The 20,765-nt window shown below is 34.5% G+C and overlaps 1 protein-coding gene and 1 long non-coding RNA gene across 2 annotated transcripts in view; one reads left to right on the top strand and one right to left on the bottom strand.

Moving 5' to 3' along the window:
• Positions 1 to 4,266: 4,266 nt before the first annotated feature.
• On the bottom strand, positions 4,267 to 20,582 carry LOC142873745 (uncharacterized). Its single transcript, XR_012921709.1, has 3 exons — positions 19,681 to 20,582; positions 16,803 to 17,241; positions 4,267 to 15,981 (listed from the first exon to the last, which is right to left on the bottom strand). It is a non-coding gene; the product is annotated as an uncharacterized LOC142873745 (long non-coding RNA).
• MEF2C (myocyte enhancer factor 2C) overlaps positions 17,174 to 20,765 on the top strand; it is a 166,515-nt gene continuing 162,923 nt past the window's right edge. The window contains exon 1 of the mRNA XM_012781478.2: positions 17,174 to 17,263. The gene's annotated coding sequence lies outside the window, so the exon portion shown is untranslated. The remainder of the gene's footprint in view (positions 17,264 to 20,765) is intronic.

Raw genomic sequence — 20,765 nt, 5'->3', positions numbered from 1 at the left:
CTACATCCACCAGTCCTGTAATTGCCTGTATAATCTCAAAATCCAAGAAGAGGTTTCTTTGAAGCTTCTGGGAAAGCTTTTGAGCTCTTCTAGAAAGCCTCTGAAAAAGCCCTTTCCACTCACTAGCCCCCTTGCTACTAGCCACTGCTGGAGGCAAACAACAGAAGGAAAACAAAGCTAAAACTACTGGATTAAAATGACCCTGAATTCCACCACACTTATGAACTTTCAGTGGAGAGAGCCAACAAATTTCCTTATTACTAAAGCCATTTGGAGCTGTATTTTCTGTTACCTGCAGGCAAAAGCAAAGTGACAAGACAAAACAGTAGGGATGTGAAGCATGCCTTTTATCCTCAGCATCCAGCACACTATCTAGCACATAGTAATGGCTCAATAAATGTTTCATAAATAAATGAACTAGTCAAAGAAAATATCTGATAACAATAAAATTATAAATTTTATCGCTAAATAAAACAAAAACCACATTCAGTTTTTCAAGTAGGATTTGTAAAGGCGAATTAAAACTATATTCAGGAAGCCTGACATTTTTGAAGGGTTTTCTGTATTGTAAAGAACATAAATCCTATCCTAGGCTACTCCAGGCCTCCTCCTTCAGTGTCTTTCATCTCTTCCCCACTGCACCCCACTTGGCCACAAGGCAATTCCTCTCACTTTCTACTGACTTCGTGTCTTCATATCTCTCTGCCCACCCCACTTTCAAAACCTGTTCTCCAGAAAGAGCTGGTAAGCTTATTCGCACTGAGTTCTAGTGATCTGATTTAATTAAACAAAGTGTTATCATTTCTAGGGATGTTTGCTAAATCCAAATATTTTAATCTCTAATTATGCAACTACAGGCATCAGCAAGCAAGTAAAAGGGGCATTTGTGGAGGTGATAGTCAACTCTGTGGCCACGAAACAGTAAGAGGGGATATCTCCATTCCCTGTACCCAAGGGCAATGCCAGACATCATCATCAATGGCCAGCCCAACAGCTCCACAGCTCTTGTTCCATTTTCTTAAGAGCAAATACATCCAGTAACCAGTGAACTGTGTCCACCAAGTGATAAGAAGTTCTGGGCTATAGACTTTATCGTTGGGATAGGATTTAACGCTGTCTCTTCCATATCCCATTTTGAACTGAGTGACTTCACAGTTACAATAAGCATCTATTTTAGAAATTCTTCTACCTCCAAATCCTATCAGCAAATTATAAATACTTGATTCACTCCAAAGGTGACCAAACTCAAGATTCTTTGTTGTAGATCCCAAACACAGATGAAAACTAAACTCTCAAAAAAAAAAGTAGATATCCCTACATAAATATTCCAGTCTAGAGCAATTATAAACTACCTTATTTTGCAAATCAGATATTCTTCATCATCAAACATAAAAGCATCCCACTGCACATCTCAACAGAATTGCCTGTATATCCTTAATGTCTTTCCCAGTAATTTTATGCAGTCAGCACCCTATACATTAGGGAAAGAATGGATGTGTGCTCTGTGGGTTTCTTATAATAGCAATGAACCTTCATAATCAGCCCCATTCCTTAATTTTGCTTACTTTTTTATGCAGCTGCATTAATACTATATTGTCAGACAAAGACAAGGATGAACACGAAATATGAGACCTGAGTAAGAAAAAAGAAAGAAAGAAAAGAAACGAAAAGACAAAAAAAGAGACAATACAGCTACCCAAGGAGCAAGTGCTGAGCTTGTAAAAAAAATAAAAAAACAGCTCCCATTTTATTAAATAATAGTGTTCCTGCAAGGATGCCTGAAGTACTCTGCAAGGCTAATTAGGACAGATCAATGTACACTTACCTCTCCAGAAGTCTGAAAGGTGTGTAGTGACTATGTGTCATTAAAAATTTACTTGACCATGGGCATCAGATGTCCATGACAGAATGACCCTGGTGAGCACTCTAAGTTTCCGTTTTACTTATGTCATCCTCAATGCCTTGCAAATGCTATAGACACCATTACTATCACCAAAGATCATTGCAGCTGATGTGCTATATATGTTTAAGAGGGTGTTATCAATTAACTATATTATTTATAAAGCCATACTTGCAATTACTACCACTTCACAATTTATCATTAACACATTTGGCAGATTTTTTTTCCAAAGCAACATTTATTTAAAGGTTAATCAAAATTCTTAGAACAGCATTTATTATAATGTGATTTTTGATAATTGACTAAATCAGTGGCTCTTAAGAAAAACACCCTTGTCTCAGTCCTGCTAAGTATACACCACAGTGCCATTTGGGGAAAAGAAATACATATTAGAAATGTTCATTTCAGACCTCGTCATGGAAGATCATATATTAATGTAATCAGGTGGTACATTTACATGCTCATTAGTAAATCCATCATTAGTCCAAATGCTCACTATTAGGAATAAATGTACAACGAGTTATTCAGAATACCCAGAAATAGTATTTCTTATTTAAACATTCAGAATAAGCTGACTGAAATAAGTGCACACCTTGAATTTGAACTTTCAAGGCACATCACTAAAGTCAATCAGTTATGTCAGGACACTCTTCTATAATAATCTCAATTATAAAATTCCTGCCCCTCCCCAACACAGGAGATGGGGGAGTTCCAATATCTGAATAATTCACTGTAACTGCAAAAATTCCTGATGAAGTGTGTGTTTAAATTTTACGCTTTAATACATAGCATGCCACTAGAACCACATTAGTTATGCTTTATGCTGCTTAATCATATGTCAAAATCTGTAAAATCTGTTCTTGCATGCTAAGGTAATTTAACTGCAATTAATCAATCAAGGAAATAAATAAAATGTAATAAATGCCAAATAATATAACTTTTTTTTAAAACAAACCACCATCTATATTTTATCCTAAAAAATACTTATTAGCCAATACCATAGAAGGAAAACACAGTAAAAATTTGACTTTACTGAACATTTTTTCCATTAGTTGCTTTCTCAAAAAGCATAAATGTTTTACAGGGGTCTTTGGTATGATCTGACTTTCCAACTAAAATGTGAGCAACTTGAGGGTCAGACTTATCTTTTTGTATCCCCTGTACCCAACACAATGTCTTAATCATAACAGGTATTCAGCTTGTTGAATGAATTCACGATTCAAATATCCATGAACTAGATTCTTTCATCATAATATTTAGAACCTACAGCAATATGTCATACTTTTTCTTCTGGCAAAAGCTATATATTATACTTTATTGGTATTTAACTAAAGGTAGTAGCACTCTCTTCATTAACTCTTTCATAGAGTCAGTTAGGAACTGGAAGGAAGGAAGGTTGACAGATACATTTGTTTGTTTTTGTTCCTCAAATGAAAACAGTTAATTTTTGTCTAATATGTAATTTAACAGTTTGATGAATATAGTTGTGGACCAGAACTAGCTAAGGAGGCCAATTTTAAGTCCTGGGTTCAGTCAGCAAGAATTTATTAAGCAACATCTGAATAACCCACACTATGCTAGCAACTAAAAATATACCAAAGGGGCCGGGCGCTGTGGCTCACGCCTGTAATCCTAGCTCTTGGGAGGCCGAGGCGGGCGGATTGCTCAAGGTCAGGAGTTCAAAACCAGCCTGAGCAAGAGCGAGACCCCGTCTCTACTATAAATAGAAAGAAATTAATTGGCCAACTGATATATATATATAAAATTAGCCGGGCATAGTGGCGCATGCCTGTAGTCCCAGCTACTCGGGAGGCTGAGGCAGAAGGATCACTCGAGCCCAGGAGTTTGAGGTTGCTGTGAGCTAGGCTGACGCCACGGCACTCACTCTAGCCTGGACAACAAAGCGAGACTCTGTCTCAAAAAAAAAAAAAAAAAAAATATACCAAAGGAATCAAAAACATGCCCCTGCCTTTTAGACCTTAAATCAGAGAAGACACATATATAATAAGTTCATTCAATGAGCATTAACAGCTATACTTTACTCCATACATGGTACTGAAGTGGAGGAGGACAGCCAAAAAGTTTCAGTTCTCAATAAAGGGTTAACAAAGAAATTAATGAATAATTATATGTCAAGCAGAAAGTCACAAATATCACTGAAAAATTATAAACCAATTCCCTTTGGAACCCCAGGAGAGAAAGCTGGTGAAATCAGAGAAGTTTTAAGGAAGCAAGTGGCATAAAAATAGCTTAAGAGAATTTCCCAGATAACATAAATGAGTACATTCTCTAGTGATGAGGAAATTCAAAGGAAGGGTCCAAAAGTTTTCAGAATAAGTTACTTGCCTTTTGAAAATGGCAATCTATTTGTTCTTCTCATCAAATTAGTTTTGGTGACAAAAAAAATAATAATAACTTCTGAGTTAATGACCACTCAGCACAAAAACACTTAGCAGGCCAGGTGTGGTGGCTTGTGCCTGTAAATCTTTGTGTTTTGGGAGGCCAAGGAGGATAAGATCACCAGAAGCCAGGCTCCAGTGAGCTATGATCATGCCTGAGAGACAGAAAGATACCCTGCCTCAAAACAAAAAACAAAACAAAACAAAAAACACCTGAAGAATTTTCTTTTCAAGGTTCCTAATTGTATCTGTAGAATCTCAAGACTGAAACATCACAGGATATGACAACAAATGACAGTTGCTCCTGCCATAGCCACACTCTCCACCCCATTGTCTAAGGCTACACTGGGCAACAGAGTAGCTTCTAACCACTTGTGGCTATTAATCACTTGAAATGTAACTAGTACAAATTGAGTTGTGCTGTAAGTATAAAATACACACTGGACCAGAGAGACTTATTTTTAAAATGTAAAATATTTCAATATTTTTATATTGATTATCTGTTGATATAATAAGATTTCAGGATATGTTGAATGGAATACATATATTATTAAATTAGTTTCATGTGTCTTTACTTTTTACTATGGATACTAGAAAACCTAAAAGTATCTAGGTAACTCATATGATATTTCTCTTGGACAGTACTATCTAACAGCATTGTGAAAAAGAAGAATTTTTTATGTATCATGCTAGAAAGGAAGGATAACATTCAGCAACATGCATGTTAATATGGTATGTTAATATGATTATCTGATAAAAAAAAAACTTTACATAATGAGTAACTTTATACATGCCTCCCAAAAGCTAGGAAAAACACCAGCATCTTTCCTGACAAACTGTAATCTCCTGCCCAACTCTAATCTGATAATAAGTGACATCATATCTGTGCCTCCCTTTTTCTCTGACTGGAAGAAAGTATGAGCCTAAAATTCAAGTTATTCAACTATAGGATTTGGGGGAGGGTCTTGGGGGTTTTTGGCTTAGTTTTATCTTACCCCTTTTTCATTACTTGCCTTGGTTTTGATCCGTATTTTAATGGTTTTATTGTTACAACTTACCGAAAAGCTTATTGGAACTAAGATGAGCTAAATAGCAAATGAGAGAGTGAGTAAGCCTCATACTCTGGTGTAATCAAGCAAGATGTCACTCTTGCTTGATTCTTAGACATTGGGAAGACTCATTATGTCTGAGGGTCTTCCTTCTGTTACAGGTGTGAGGCACAAGGGATATTTAGCAATACCAGCCCATGCACACATTTTGGAACACAAATACAGAGCAGACATTATCCATAGCTATCACCATTGAGTCAGTGAGGTAGACATGATATGCAAATGGCAGGAAGAGCTCTGAAGTCATGCAAGCTGCTGTACGTAATAGAGTATGGAACCAGGCAGAGGTAGGAGTAACTCCCAAGAATACCTAGACATAAGGCAGGTGGTGGTCATTATCGCATCTGATTCTATTTTATGAAACACCACGGAGTGGAATGAGGCAGTATACAGGGATCCAAGGAAACCCAGCAGAGGTCTAGACCTGTGTAGAGGGAAGGAGATAATTTCTACGTCTATGGAGCCACACTGTCCCCTGGCACTTAAGAGTCATGGCCTCTCAGACTAAGCGAACTACACAGATTCCAGCAGTAACGAACAGTAACATGGGAGACCAGCAGTTGTAGCAGGGCCACCATATGTGCCCAATTAGGAAGTGAAAGTCAAAGGCTGTAAATATGCTTCCTATTATTGTTGGGTTTGGTCCAGGGACTGATGGGCTTGGCTATAGGTGGAAACATCAGTAGATTCAGCTAACCTTGCTCAGGCAAGTTCAGGGGAAGGATAGAAGGGGCCAGTACTTCTCTCTTTGTAAGCTGAAAGAATTATGCCGGTACCTGTGCAACTCTTATTCTAAAATTAATGCTTGAAGGATATTTAAGCAATTAAAAGCAAAAACTTCTTCAGTAACATCCCAAATCTATGAAAAATCCATTGCTTCCTGTTAATTCCCATGCTTCTCTAAAAAATGCTTGTAATATCAGTTAATAGTATAGTTGTGTATATCCAGCCTAACACAGGCAGAATCTTAAGGTTGTAGGAGACAAATAAAATTTGTAGAATGTTATGTAACTCTGGGAATCCTTCTTATAACTGCATTTTAAAGAAATAAGAGCAAGAAATAACTAACAATTTTCTCACCTATAGAGACAGACATAGGAGGGAATAGAGAAAAGATCTAGGCCATACATTAATGAAAATCAAGACTACACAGTCACCAAAAATTACCAGAAGATGAGAGAAAAACGTTCTAAGTCAACTATACTATCCACATAGACTTCAACGTTTTCTTAGAATTATTTTAAAAGATTTAGCACACAAGTAACCCACTTTTATTTTAGAAAATCAAAATTAATAAAAAATTTTGAATGAAAAATAGTACATGATTTGCCACAACAAAGAAAAGTGAGGAAAAGTGTCAGGATCTAATCAATATTAAATGGCCTGTTAAATGTAATATATACTATGTGTATATTAAGCAAAATTCTAAAAAATAAATGGCCCAAGACCCCACCAATTCATCAGGTTTTTAAAGAAGAAGTATGAGTCCACAGATAGAACTAAGTGGTAAAATTTCACAATTTAAATCTAGGTAATTTCAAATTTGCCACTATGCTTTCCAACGTAAAGGAAACCAAATAGGTTCACACATACCTTGTGATCTTATTTCAAGGAAACCCAGATCAAGTTGGAAATTCTAAGAATGTTTTCTGCCCAGTAAATATTCCAGTAACACACTCAGGTACAAACCCAAACACCTTTCTTAGTACAATGGTAACTCCAAGGAGGTTTTCCTGACACTGAAAAGAAAGGGTGAGTTTGGGAAAAGAAAAGAAAAAAGTCAAAATATTTCCAGCCTACATGTCATAAGCCCACCTATTCATGGATTTGTGAAATTTAGAAACAGCCTAATAAAAATTCTCAGACAACTGTGTTGTCACAACGTGACAAGAGCATAAATTCGTATTGAGTAGTTTCTCTAGTGCTTCCTACTAATGCCCACAAAACCAAAATATAGATTTCCCCCATATATCAGAAATAATATATTTTCTACTTAGTTTCAAGAAAGAATAAAAACTTTTATAACTTAAGCAAACTCAAAATATGTGACAATCTGTCACTGAATCAAAATAAGCTACAGTAATAAGTGACAATGTATGTACAAAACCCACTGCAACCATGCGTTCATCTTCACATACAAAGGCTATTTCTAAACGGGTCAGATCAAAGCTTTGGCTGATCCGTGCTGATGGCAGAATAGGGCCAAAGATGAGCCAAAGCTGTGTGTAATCCAAAACTCATTGATATTTAAATTTGGAATGGCTCTTTGTACTTACATTTGAACATGTTGTGAGAACACAAGCCTCCTGTCACTTTCTACATGCTCATTCTTATAAAATGTTTGCCTTGTATGGTTAAGGTATTTTACCAAGGCTATAATGAGAAGGACATAGTGCTTTGGAAGGGGTGGAAGAGAGTCAATCACAACCATTCTGCTAGCCCATTACTGCCAATACACATCACTTGAACAGAAGCATGACTTGACTGGGAGTTTTAGGAGACAAGAGTAGTAGAGACATTGTGTTCTGACTTGGAAGTGGGAATGAACTATTCCTCCATATGTACATACTATAATACTTCCCCCTTACTGAAGGAAATAAATCAGAGAAAGAAATAACTAATAATTTTCTCAGCTATAGAGATAGGAGAGGATACAGAAAAGACCATGGCCATATAAAAAAATCACAACCACACACTCACCACAGATCACCAGAAGATGAGAAAGAAATATTCTAAGTCAACTATACTATTGGCATATACTTGAATGTTTCCTCAGAATGATTTTAAGGGATGTAGCCTACAAAATAACCAGTTTTTATTTTAGAAAATCAAAATTAATAGAAGTTTTAAATGAAAAAAGGAGTACACAATTGGCTATTATGATTGTATTACAATTGGTTATTTAGTTCTCTGTATCCTCTATAATATAGCAAGATTTTTACTTTTTATATTGAAACAATTAAAAATTCACAAAAATATATAAAAATATGTACAAGGAGTTCCTATGCACCCTTTACCCAGTCTCTGTTCTCAATGTTAACATCTTACAAAAAAAAACTACAATAATCAAACCAGGACATTGACCTTGGTATAAGCCCTAAGGCTTATTAAGATTTCACCAATTATCTATTCACTTATTCGTTATCATGCACTTATTCATGTAGGTGTGGACAGCTCTATGCAGTGTTACCATATGTATAATTTTCAGTAACCACTAACACAATCAAGACATCTGACTGTACCATCACCATAAGACTCAGTAGTACTATTCCTTTATATCCACCCCTCCCTCTGCCCTGCCCCTCTCCCAAATTCCTGGCAACCACTAATCTGTTCTCCATGTCTATCATTATGTTATTTCATGAATGTTGTATAAACTGAGTCATTCACTAGTGTTTCTTCTTGAGATAGGTTTTTTTTTTTTTACTCAGCGTAATTTCCTTGAGGTTCATCCAAGTTTTTGCCCATAACAACAGTTCATTACTCTTTACTGCTGCAGTCTAGGATATGGCTATAACATGGTCTGTTTAACCATTCACCCACTGATGAACATTTGGGTGTATTTCCAGTTTGGGGCTATTGCAAATAAAGTTGTTAAAACATCAGATACAAGTTTCTGTGTAAAAATGAAGTTAGAAGAGTTTAAGGGATTAGGTTGTGTCTTATGCACCACAGTATCCCCAAAGCTTTCTATGACACGTAGTAGGTAATCAAAAATATCTGTTAAATAAAGGAGTGAACTACAAAATTGCCTCTGAGTGGCAAAAAATAAAATAGGACTCATCTGGTGAGAAAAGCACAGTTAGCTGGGAAGGAAAGTGCTAGCACGGGGTCCTAGAAATTGCACTGGCAATTTCAGGACTACAGCAATGTATCAAAGGGGTTTCCTTCCTACACACACATACACATACATTTCAATAAGAATATTTTAAAATGTCTTTTAAATATTGAGTTTCATGTTAAGATGTTGTTTGGATTAATAAGCTCTTGCTGAACTTTTTAAGAAACTGGAGAAATTTCCAACTCTAGTCAAGAGGGACCGACAACAACTGGATGTATCCTCCTTCCTAAAACAATCCAAAGAAACTCACTTGACAAAACATATGAAATGATGGTTTTCAAGATACGGGACATCAGGCCGCAAAGGACAGTGATTCCTGAGGGACAAGAAGCCAAGGTGCTGAATCCTACCATCACCCCAGCTCACTGCCTTGCAGGTTTCTCAGCAGTGCCCCAAGAAGGGCAACTAACTCAAGGGAGGCGAGTTGCCTTAGTTGAGGAAACAGAGCTGAAAGTGTGGGAGAATAAAGAGGTTACAGCTCACAGAAGGAGCACAGGAGAGAGCTGAGGCACAGAGAATGATCCCTTGATATCTACAGAGAGACCCTCTCAAGAACTCAGCAGAGTACTAATCTGGGAATATGTGTGAGGAGATCACCCCAAGCTGGGAAAAGGAGCATCTGAAAGAATCAGACAGAGAACAGTGCCTGAAGGCCTTTTCCCACCAATCAGAATGGAAAAATCTCATAATTCACGTGCAATTGGATAGATTTCCCTCTACACACTAACCAGGTATTTTCCTCAATAGTGGGGAACAATTTGACCTAGACTATGTACTGCTCTAGTCTCACCTAACTAATATTTTAATCCCTAAAGACTGAAAGCAAAAAGATTCAAATAAATTTAACTGTATATCTAGCTGGTGGCATAATCATACCAAAAGGAACAATTTCAGGTGATTTCAAACCACAATAATGGGTATATCCCTACAGGGGTGGGGGGTGGGGCTATACACAGGGTGTACACAGGCTGTGTACATTCCTACTGATGGTGATGGTCTTGGTATTATTATTCCAAACCTCTTGCAAATGTATCATAGCATAGAGCAGATAAATATACTAGCAGCATTAAGAACTGGATTGCCAATATGGGAGAAAGGACATACAGATATGATTGATGTGATTAAATTAAAACCTGTTGACCTGAATATAAATTGGAAGTACTAGTATGGACTCCTGATGTATTTAATCTAAAAAAAAAAATATTGAACATTTTTTCTAGCTCTTTCCTTTGAAAAGAACTAGATTAAGGACCAAGTCAGTAGCAATGAGCTTCCTAATTTCAAGATGTGGGTTTGAAGTACCATTTTTAAGACAAAACAAAACCTAGAACTAGAATTTCATAGATAATTGCCTGATTTCAGGTTTGTAAAGGAAATTTTCAGGATGAGCCTCTTATATTTTGTCATACCAGTTATCATGGTAGTTCTCAAAAACTTATGGTTCTTTCAAAAACACATAGGAACCAACTGGAACGGACTTTGAGTAACCAAAAAGGTGACAATTCAGAGATCCATAAACATGATAACTGCAATGGACTGAAGCACATCCATGTTAATAATGAAATTTTAAAAACCATTAGTCACTTTTAGAGGATGCTAAGGAACCAAACAGTATGTTGAGAATTGAATAAAGACAGAGAAGCACCTATGCTGATTTTCTTATATAAATTGAAACTACAACAAACTAATTTATCTTTATAGAAGCATTCCACCCAATTAATGAAGCAGAAATAACAGAATTATATTACTATTTTGCAAACTCTAAGGAACAAAAGGATGTAGACAATGATCATCCCTACCTGCTAACATCACAAAAAGAGAGAGAAACAGTAGTCTTGCTCACACTCCCCTAAATGAATTTGATCAAGATTCTAGAGTTTTAATTAGCAATTAACAAGTAAGACACAGGACAGAGGAGCTTATTAAACAACTATATAGGAATGCATCTGCAAATCCAGATGGTGGAAAACTCTACAGCATAAACGATCCAGTTTATTTGACAAATAAGAAAAAACAAATATAAGTTGATGGATTAATAGAGAAGAGACTTATCATCCAATTACAATGTATGGATCTTATATGTATTCTGTTTCAGGCAGTAAAAAGTACAAAAATTTATGAGACAACTGGAAAATTTTGAATATTAGGTTTGTATATTTAAGGATAATAAGAAAATACTGACTTTTTAGGTGTGGTTAATGCTTTAGATATGGTTCATTTTTCAGTTTAAAAGATCTTAATCTGTTAAGAATACCAACTGAAATATTAACAGATGAAATGATGTCCTGTCTGGGATTAGCTACAAAATCATTTGGAGTAGAGATGGGAAATGGAAACAGAATGACAGAATAAATTGCCCATGAGATGACAATTGTTCAAGGTAAGTGTAGATATATGAAAGTCTATTACACTTTTCTCTCTACTTTTTTAATACATTCAAATTTTTACAGTAAAAAGTTAGATAAGTAGGCCAGGTGTGGTGGCTCCTGACTGCAATCCGAGCACTTCAGCAGGCCGAGAAGGGAAGATCCCTTGAAGCCAGAAGTTTGAGACCAGCTCGGATAATTCAAGACTCTTTCTCTACAAAAAAATTTTAAAAATAGCTGGCCATGGTGGTATTCACCTGTAGTCCAAGCTACTTGGGAGGCTGAGATAGGAGGATTGCTTGAGCCCAGGAGTTAGAGGTTGCAGTGAGCTATGATGACACTACTGCACTGTAGCCCAGGTAACAGAGTGAGACCCTGTTTCCAAACAAACAAACAAACAAAAAAATTAGATGAACTTAAAAATAAATAAATACACAATAAACTGAGGCAGTGTTTAAGGACTCTGAGGTCACAGTCCACGTTTCTGAATGAAAACAGTTTCTCAAGCATGCAAATATCTAAGACCTATTTACCAGGACATTGAAAACTGTGATTTTTGGGATTCCCTAAATGGAGGACCATGTTTTCTCCACTCAGAAAGAACACTGTATTCTGAGCAAGGACAGACCGTTTTTCTGAAAATGGATCCAGCAGTGTGAAAACAGTTGACTCTCCGGCTGAAGTTACCAAAAGGCATAAAAGGAGAACTACATATGGGGTCTACTAATGTGGTTGTTAGTGCTCCGTGTTTTTTAAATAAGGCTGGGTTTATGAGAAGTCTAATAGAACATATAATTGCTACCCTTCCAAAACTATCCTCACAACAATAGCCCATACAATTCAGTTGTCCATTCCCAGTTTTCTTGTTTGCTTACCACTCTCAACACCAATTTGACCTCACACTTTTCAGTTTTTTGATTTTGGGGTAAGGAAGAGGGATCTTTGGAGATGTTAAAAAATTTGGCTGGGTGTGGTGGCTCATGCCTATAATGACAGTATTTGGGAGGTTGAGGTGGGAGGATAGCTTGGGGCCAGGAGTTTGAGACTAGCCTGGGCAATATAGTGAGACCCTTGTCTCTACAAAAACTTTAAAAGGTTAGCTGCATGTGGTGGCACAAGACTGTAGGGCTAGCTACTTGGGAGACTGAGGCAAGAGGATCACTTGAGTCTATGAGTTTGAGGTTACAGTGAGCTATGATCCTGCCACTGTACTCCAGCCTTGGCAACAGAGCAAAAACCTGTCTCTTAAGAAATATAATTTTTGAAGTTAAATAATTCATTAAAAACTATGTTTTACTCAGGTTTTAGTTGTTCTGCAGTAAGATGGATACTTGAGTAACTTAAACAAGTCTCCTCTCTCCTGTTATCCGAGTCCTATCCATTCAAAAGAAAATGTACAAGTCCAATAAATGGAGTTCCCAAAAGGATGAATGTTATTTTAAAAAATATTTCTCATGTTCTCTAGTCAATGTCCTCCAAATAACCATCATTCACGAAATGAGTTTGCTGATTTTTTAAATTTATGTAAATTTACATTTTAATATAATTTTATAAGTAATTATTCTGTCTATAATATTACCATATAGCATTATTATAAAAATATCATCGTGAATCTTCATGTTCACTCTCACTAAATGCCTGTAAAGGCCATGGGAGCATATTTAAACTCTGATGTGTGCTTTAGGAGCAGAATCAGCTATGGAGAAACAAGGCTAGTGAGCATCGTTGTAGGCTGGTTATAGTTTTAGAGTTATTTGCAAAGGATATATTGCAAAAATTATAACTGGACTTTTCAAAATATTTATCACCATATTTAGAACTTTCACTGAAGTATTTATCTTTTTGATGCAGTCTTGTCTATAACGGCATTTTAAAAGTTGCTACTTCAGGCTTATAAAGCAATATTATAATGTCTTTCCATCAACAATATTAAAAACATTAATCTCTGGGAAAATGTTACAAAGAAATTCCACTGCAATGATAATTCAAATATTAAAGGATATATAAAAAATGATATTGTATGAGTGACTACCAAAGAATTAGAAAATCTTTGCAAGAGGATACTTTAGTCGCTGATGAAAGCAAAATACTGCTCTGAAATTTAACCTATCACCTGACAATATTTCTTTAAATTCTGCTAAATTCATTCTTTAAATTTTAGTTAGGGTCAATGGTAGTTGATATATAGATAAGAAATAACTGATTATATTAATTCTATATATATTTGAATCTCTCTACATTTCTAAATGGTCTAGACTACAAATATGTTCAAAATGGGTGGCACTAGTTATATGTGGCCTATGTAAATTTTAATTAATTGAATTTGTAAAATTCAAAATTCAGTTTTTCTGTTGCACTAGCCCCATTCAAGTGCTCAATAACCACATATGGCTCATGGTTACCATATTGGACAGTACAGATAAAGAACATGTCCATCATTACAGAAAGTTCTACTGATCAATATTGGTCTACATTAGAGAGGCTACTACTGAGGAATGAAATATCTCAAATGCATATATGTATATGTATATATATATATACATATATATATCAGTTTATTCCTATAAAGTCATTTTCCTTGTGGTACAGAAAGTTCCATTAAATCTATCAAATCTAAATGGTTTTTCTGAAAAAAATCTATATTCTAATGTAAATAGTTAAAATTGTGCCACAAGCATTGCAGTGTAAATTTTCATTTTCTTCTCATTAAAGAAGAATGAATTTCAGAAAGACTCCATTTCTTCATGACAGCAAATTATAATATTAGCCAGTCTTCCCTTTAAATTAATGTTTTCTTTCTTTATAAAGATATGTTCTAACCCTTCTCCGTTTCCAACTTTACTGAGCAATAGCCCAACCTTTTTTGCATCAAGGAATTCCTATTTTAGAGGGTAGACATTCAGGCCTCAAACTCTACACTTGTGAAGTTCGTAACTAACATAAAAAGCTAACTTCCTAGCCAGGTCCTCCTGTTGAGTAGGGAGGATTTTACACCCTTCCAAAGTTTCAACAAACTTCTTAGTCAAATACAACTTCTCATCTCTCAATTCGGAAAGATGCATTTTGTAACATACATAAAAAGACAGAAATATGGAAATGCATAAACAGTACAATTTGACACAGGTATGTAATAAAGGAAAATTCTCCTGCAGTTAGATATTGAACATGAAGGGTCTTTCTAATTCATCAGAATAACTGAGTGAGATCATCTCCATCCACCATTTTTGCTTAGTAAGGAACCATGCTGCAGAGGAAAAGCAGAAATACACAGGTAACAAAAGTAAATGAAAATAATAAGAACAACTCCCAAAACACAGATCTAAACTAGCTGCATTTAAACGCACTTCAGAAAGCCTCAGTGAAAAGTATTACGTCTGTATTTAAAAGACTAGATAAATCATATAGCTGATCTAGAAGGTTAAAAAAAAGTCTATAATCACATGAGTATATAGAAAATGTTAAAGTATTTTCATGGAAAGTATATAAACAATAATGGATAGCATCGAAAACAATCTGATTTTAAAAAAGCACAAATATGAAAAATAATAAAGTCAAGTGTAAGGAAATACTTAGTAGGAATTTCAAATATTTTAGGAATGTATCTCTCCAGGGTAGGATGTTGTTTGGAAACCAGATTTCCATAGATTTCATAGCTGCTGAAAATGAACTAAATTTTTGAAATTAGCTACAAAAATGTATATTAGTTTGGGGGCAAAACAAAAAAACAAAGAAGGAAAATAATGTGCCAACTTCCCAATCCTTTCTCCAAATTTTTGCATCTTGTTAATTACACTTACTTTCGAGATTCTTTACTCAGTTTAAATATGTAACCTCATTTCTTTGCTCACTCCCCAAGCAAGCCTCAAGCCAAATAAATTGCTATAAGTGTTTACCAATAAAATATTATTTTCCAAGGAATTTTTTCTTCATTTTGAAATTTAACAACTTTTACAACAATTAGGAAACTACTCCTGGCACAAGATCTCTGAAACATTGTTTGTCAGACACTAATGGGTCTTGGAAAAGTTTGAAACTCTCAATTCATTAGGACTTTGAGTAGCTGTTTTGTAACTAAGAATGAGAACTGATGGAGAGATTGGGACTAAACACATAATTTTATGAAATATGATGAAAACATGAGGGTTTTGTTATGACGCACATAACAATCAAGAACCTGTTTCTTTTTAGCAAGCTCCTAAAAAGTACCTCCCGTGTAATTATTAAATAAAAACACTCACTTATTCAGTCCTCAGCTAGCTTTTAAACTCTGAATAAGAGAAGTACACAGTGAGAGAGGTACTTACATGGTTTCCTTGGATACTGGATGATGCCATTCAGGTCTATGTTTTTATCTGAAAGTGGTGCCCTGCAGAGAAATGAGGCTTGGTGAGTGGCTGTTTATACATAGTAAGTAAATAGGAACTTTGTTTATTTTACAAAACATTTTTTATTTTGACCCAGATTTCTTTTTCTCATCTCACCCATCCCTTGTAAACAGCAATAATATGGTAGAATAGGTACTCTCCACAACTCCTTTTAACTCCACTTAACAAATCATAATTATTAAGGCAGAAGCTCAGAATCCTTTGGTTAAGCATGTTACTCCTGGGCTGCTTTACATATCTTGACTATTATATTTAGACCTATCAGTGAACACTGCCTATCTCTCTATTTTCCTTCAAAGGAAATTTTTCTCAAGCCATTGATAAAGAAATTAGTCCAAAAAGTTCACATACATGACAAATGTCCTTTCGTTAACCAAAGAGTAAGAGAACTCAAGCTTTAACCAGCTTCTACACATCCAGGGTTTTCACAGACATTAGCTGCCCTTTTAAATGTCGCAGTAGCACCCCAAATTCCCAATAGTTTTAGTGTTATGAGCATACAATTTTGACATTCAGTCCCTCAGAACTACATACTTTCTAATTTTGGTAGCATGATTAATCCCTCCTATGTGATAAGTTTTAACCTTCTAATATTTCTTTGAATCGAAGAGAACAAATGAGTTACAGCAAAGAATGGCAACTAACTTTAATGCTTAACCCAATTTAATAGCCTGAAATGAAATGTGTGCTCTGTCTCCATTAAAAAGTTTCCAGCCACAATTAATTGAACGAAAACTTATCGTGTTCCAAGATTATTCTTGGAAATGAAATTTTAAAATCTGCTTGAAATGAGGAAACTTACTTTTTTATACCATATGAAAGCAATTTCATTTTTTAGGAATGATTTTTGGATAGACTTCCGATTGGATATTTTCCATTGGAACTAGCAGCATAGGAGGTCGGGAGGGGTGAGGGGAGGAAAGTAATTCTGTGTTCTTTTGCCAGCACTGACAAAGGTCTGCTTGTCAGTGATACCTTTACAGCTAAATTTACTCCAGAGTGACAGGAACAGGTGCACCTCGGCCTGCCAGACACTTGTGCAGAGGGATCACGCATCTCACGGCTTGACGATCAAGGGGGCAAAGCCTCGGTCTTCATAGAAAAGGAGAGGAGGCAAACGCAGCCCAAACTGGGGGGTTTCTCTTCAAAGCCAGCTGGTCTGGCTTTATTCTACAGGAATTTTTTTACCTGTTGGAGTTTGGACAACAAAGCCCTCAGCAGGTGCTGACGGGTACAACTTCCTGGAGAAGCAGAAAGGCACTGGTGAGTTTCAATTGCCAAAATATATTTTTTAATCTTTAAAAGTTCACTTTCTTATCTTGGAAGAGGCACCACTGAGGTACCTACGTTCACAAAGTTGATGAGACCATTGGAATCAGAGACAACTAACTCAACAGTGGGTTTGCCTGGTGTAGAAGTAGACCTGTTACCACTTAGCAATTTTTTAGATTTTTTTTAACTTTTGAAAAGAAATAATTTATATTTTTATTATTGCTCTCTTTCATTACTGTCTTCAACCTCTGAAAGATGAAGAATTAATTATATATATAATATTAGTCTATTTAAATAAATAGCATTTTAGTCTCTTTTTTATCTAATTCTGTCATAATCTTTTCTGAATAAAATGTTATTTTCTAATAAATCTCCAAAATAAAAAGGTGCGATTGTACATGCTCTTTTTAAAAAATTACATATGCTGGGTTTTTTTTCAAATGTGTGCATGTTATAGGGATATGATTAGAGGGAATATGGAATTAACTTTATTTTAATATATATTTAAAACATATTAAATATTTAATAATTAAATAATAGTTATATATTATTGAATAATTAAAAGTGGTAATATTTTCTCATTACTTTATAGAGTTTCTTTAGAGAAAATTCTTTGGAATAAACAACCAAGACATTACTAAAGCATGTTTTTACGTCATTGATTTCCAAAATTAGTACATTTATATATTTAGTATTTTTATTTTGTGAATTCAAAAGTTTAAGCAAAAATATTTTTTTTCAGAATAGGATTTTAATTAATGCAAAACATAGAAAAATGAGACCACATGTTAAGACATATTTTTAAAAAGTGATTCTATTTCAAGGACTCATTCTTTTAACTATGCTTCACAGCATTTCTCCACAAATTGTTGTATTATAGCAAATTGAAAACATTTATTTAAGCATCTAAGCAGCTCAAAGCTAGAGACTATACATAGTAAACATATGAAACCATTTTAATAACCAAATTCCACATTCACAAGCAACATGAGCTAATGAATTTAAAAGATACAACAGCATACATTGATCAAGAATGCTATAAATTATTACGCATAAAATCAATTTTCTGGGCTGTGGGGGGTAAACTTGATACTTAAGAAGGGAAAGGCTCCTACCAATATAAATTACTAATACTATGAGGCAATTGTTTTATTATGATCACCCCATAAATAATTTTCAATCTACATGCTTAATACATGGTTCTATAGTGGGAAAAAAATAAGATCTGACTTTTTTTAATGACCACTGCACCTAAAGCATTTTTTAAACAGATGACAACATGAATATGAAACAAATTTGTACAAAACTCTTTTAAAATGGCTTGATTGCTATTTAAAAGCTTGAAATATTTGTGGTTTAAAAAATATCAGAAATGATCTATCTAATCAAAATATCTAATATTTTTAAAACATAATCTTATCTACAAACATTTTAATGAATCCATATTTTTAAAAATTAAAACTCAAATGTACGTTTTAGTATAAATTATTACATGTAGAATACACTTTAGATAATTAAAACATTTTTAGAAATATATATTTGTTGTGGTTTTAAACTGCTATTTTCATATGATATTTTACATTGCTTCACTATATTGATTCAGACACTTAAGTAACTATAGACACTGAATATTTTAAACAACTTCATTAGTCTCTTAAAGAATGAGTATGTACTCTATGCACTTAATAATTTTATTTTTATTTTTCTAGTCTGTTAAATACTATATCCTAAAGAATCAGAGCCCTTGCTTTTAAAGATGATGGCTAATTACTACAAAACTGAACAACACACACTCTTAGGTCAACTTCAGAATTATAGTTGTTAGGTTTTCATGTTAAGTTGTATAGTTTCATACTACTGGCTATAATTTTATATCATTTGTCATTAACATTAAATATAAGTAATCCAAAAGCTTCTGCCAAATTATGATTCATGACTCTGTCAATTATTTAAGTGTAACTGAATCTATCAGAAACAATGTTATATAGAGCCCAAATATTTCAAAATAACCTAAATTTATCATTTTAACTATGTCTTGAATGGGGAATTTAGTCTAAAATCCCATGATTTTTTCTTTTAATTATGAGAACAAGCCGTTAACTCTTATTTGACATGCAGCTATATGTTTGTCCTTTCTAATAAATCTTCAACATTGTGTCACGAAAATACCTATGCCAAATCCCTCAATGTATGGGAATGGTTTCTTTTAATAAGTCTTGTAAGATAATGTGACTTAAAGTAGCATTGACTCATACCTGCCCTAAGATTTTAATTTTAAAACATATGCATTTTAAGTATTATTTGCAATATATCTTCATATCTTAAAGACAGCTTATATATAGCGGAGAAAAATCAATCATTCTCCTGTTTCAGAAATACACTTGAAAAACATTTTTTTTTTTTTTTACCTTATATATCTATAGAGAAAATCTTCATTCTTCCGGCATTAACTTCAATTAATTATATTGTGAATATCAACCTATTTAATTTCAATGCAATAAAGTTCCCAGCTAAAATGGTTTACTTGTAAGTATTTAAAGCAACAAAAATACTTTGGCAGCTTTATATGTATCTCCTCATTGACCAACCACCTGACTGACAGCTGTCAACTGTCCGTGAGCCAAATGTAACCCAGTAAAGATAAAAATTACATATTACTCATCCCTGTTGATAATACCTGGTGCCAGTAGGTTTTCAAATAGGAATAACTAGATTGTAGATAAAAAATAAGTGGGAAATCACTTCTGCTGCCTACCATTCCTCCTTTGTTGTTAACTCATTTCCTCTTCCTTTTCTTATTGATCCTGTTTTACTAGATGTCAATATCTTTCATATGCAGAGAGTTAATTTCCATAAAGGCACTTCCATAGTAAGTAACACGTCTGTAGCCATGAAAGTACTGGGCAGCCAATTAATGATGCCCACATAGTTCTTTCAATCATGTCTTATTTGAGCTTATAAAATCTTCAAGAGTACGGAACGAGGCTTTGAAGTTTTCAACTTCAAATTTTTAAAGAAAATGAAACGAAAGACCAAAAATGAAAGACCCAAGCTCACTAGGGTGGGCTGTATATGTAGACTTGAGGTATGTCTCGCAACTTCCTATCCAGTGATTTTTTTTCTATTAGACTTTAAACATCTGCACTGTCAAACTATAAGTAAAAAATGATCACATGGAAAAACAATGTGAATTACATCCCTTTGGAGAAAGCTTTTCAGTCATCAAACTTAATATCTTATTAGAGAAATACACATTTCTGTCAGAGCATATTAAAATGTAGTTCTGAAACAATAAAGAGCATAAACACATTAAAACATCTATGGTACAAACTCATTTTTAGATTCTCTTTACCATTGAAATGGATTTACAAACTGGAAATATTTATGATTACATATGAAATAGCAGAAATAAAAAATAATCAATGGCAATATATATGTTTAGAAGATAAATGTAGAAATTAAAAACACAAATTGGAATTTTGTTTGAAAGATC

Source organism: Microcebus murinus, chromosome 11 (genome assembly GCF_040939455.1).
Source record: "Microcebus murinus isolate Inina chromosome 11, M.murinus_Inina_mat1.0, whole genome shotgun sequence".
Taxonomy (NCBI): domain Eukaryota; kingdom Metazoa; phylum Chordata; class Mammalia; order Primates; family Cheirogaleidae; genus Microcebus; species Microcebus murinus.
The sequence above is the reverse complement of the archived record's forward strand: the minus strand, read 5'-3'. Positions and strand labels throughout refer to the sequence as shown.